Source organism: Oryzias melastigma, linkage group LG9 (assembly GCF_002922805.2).
Source record: "Oryzias melastigma strain HK-1 linkage group LG9, ASM292280v2, whole genome shotgun sequence".
Classification (NCBI taxonomy): domain Eukaryota; kingdom Metazoa; phylum Chordata; class Actinopteri; order Beloniformes; family Adrianichthyidae; genus Oryzias; species Oryzias melastigma.
In genome coordinates, this window is record NC_050520.1 from 32,175,366 (window position 1) to 32,177,222 (window position 1,857).

Below are 1,857 nucleotides of genomic sequence, written 5' to 3' on the forward strand. Positions count from 1 at the left end.
CTAAAGGGGACCAGTGTCTCGGTGGTAAAATGATGCTAGCATAAGCTAATAAAGGGTAACATATTAAACAAAGAATCCAGAGAAAAACATTCATTGCAAATCTCATTATCAAGATGGAGTTTACTAGATTCAATTGCACTGAACCACTGTTGCCCACAGATCTCTTGTGCAATATGCAAGGTGTGCGGGGGCTTGAAAAAATGATAAATCTGTACAACACGTCTACATTTCACCTATTTCACCCTTATGTGATGTTATAGAGGTTTTGCTTGCAGCATGCCCATAGAAAAAAAAACCTGTATGAACATTTTTGCTCACCAAGCGGTCTACAATATCAAAACTGTGGAGGCCCCCTGTGTGCACTGTACAAGTTTGATTATTTTTCGCCCACAGGCAGCCAGAATTTACCCGCAAGGGCAGTTGTGACTAAGGTTTTTGTCATGACTACAGAACACGTAGCGACCCAAACGCTGGAACCCGGAAGAAAACAGCAGGAGGCGAACGTGAAGGATGAAGGATTTAATAATGATATGAGGAGGTGATGGCTTGAACAGGAGAAGAAGTAGGCTCCAGGTGGGAGGTCGAGGTTGGGGGCGTCACTGGATGGTTCTTCGGAGAGGGAGATGGCCGTCTTGGGAGTAGGACCGTGGAACACAGGCAGAGGCTCGTGGTGTGACCGTGGAGGGAAGATCCGGTCAGGGATCCGGCAGAGACAGACAGCAGCGACCACTCGTGGTAACAGATTCCTGAGGGTGAGTACGAAAAAGGGATTAGACAAGGTCTAGGCAAAAGCATGGCAAGACTGTGGCTTAGACGAGGTGACCAACTATGCACCATTAGTGGCAATGGACTGGCGAAGAGTGATGATCCTGGTGCTCCTTAAAAAGGCAGGTGAGGTGATGAGGTGAGTGGTCGCAGCTGGTGATCATCAGGAGAGTGGAGAGGGGGAGGAGACTGACAGAGGCACCATGACAGTTTTACCCTTTAACTGCAAGTAGAAAGAAGGGTTGCATCTTGTAAAATAAAGCTGGGATGGTCTTATGGGGGCCTAGATGACCCAACCCTTATATTGATGTGTGATTCCTTTTCATGACAAAGGTGGACAGGACCTAATATCTGCCATGGACACCAGAGAAGACAAAAAATCCTTGAAAAAAAAACGTTTTGTGCGACGTCTTCCAGGGTCCAGGTGACCCCACTTTTAATGTAAACAGGCATAAGGGTTACATGAGTTCAGAGAGAACACGTGTTCATGTTTACATACTTTAGTGAGACCGGTACTCTGGTGGTAGTACAAACATGATGTCACAGTACAAACATGATGTCACACTTTTTACTCATTCATGAATTAAATCAATGATCAGATTATCACTCTTCAGAAATGCAAAAAAGGATAAGAATGCAGGCAGACATGTGCTTCATCTAGTCTGTTTACAAAAGCAGGGTTCTTGTGTGCACGTGATGCGTGTGCACAGCAGCTAGCATGAGAAATTAAAGCTTAGGATACAAATAGGATAAGTCTGTGTTTTGCTGTATTTTAGTTTTATCAACTTTGAATCCAGATCATTCCACTGAGGTCAAAGGTGATGCTGGTTTTAGTTTGTTAACCTTTGTTTTTTTATACTTGCAGTCTATTTATTTGCTATTTTTTCTGTGCATGTCTTATTTGCGTGAAGTCATTGGTTCTGTCAGGCCTGCAAACAGAAAAATTATCCAGACATTTTCTGGCAGTGTGACATAAAATAAAGAATCCCCATCATCTCCCTCTGATGCTGTGTGACTTGACTTTTACTAAGTTATCCAGCTTTGTTTCTTTAGTGTGAAATAACAATCTCAGGGACCGTTTTTAACCAGTTC

The 1,857-nt window shown here is 43.5% G+C and overlaps 1 long non-coding RNA gene across 1 annotated transcript; it reads right to left on the reverse strand.

Moving 5' to 3' along the window:
* Window positions 1-504: 504 nt before the first annotated feature.
* LOC118599098 lies at window positions 505-995 on the reverse strand. Its single transcript, XR_004948385.1, has 2 exons — window positions 835-995; window positions 505-746 (listed from the first exon to the last, which is right to left on the reverse strand). It is a non-coding gene; the product is annotated as an uncharacterized LOC118599098 (long non-coding RNA).
* Between the last annotated feature and the right edge of the window lie 862 nt (window positions 996-1,857).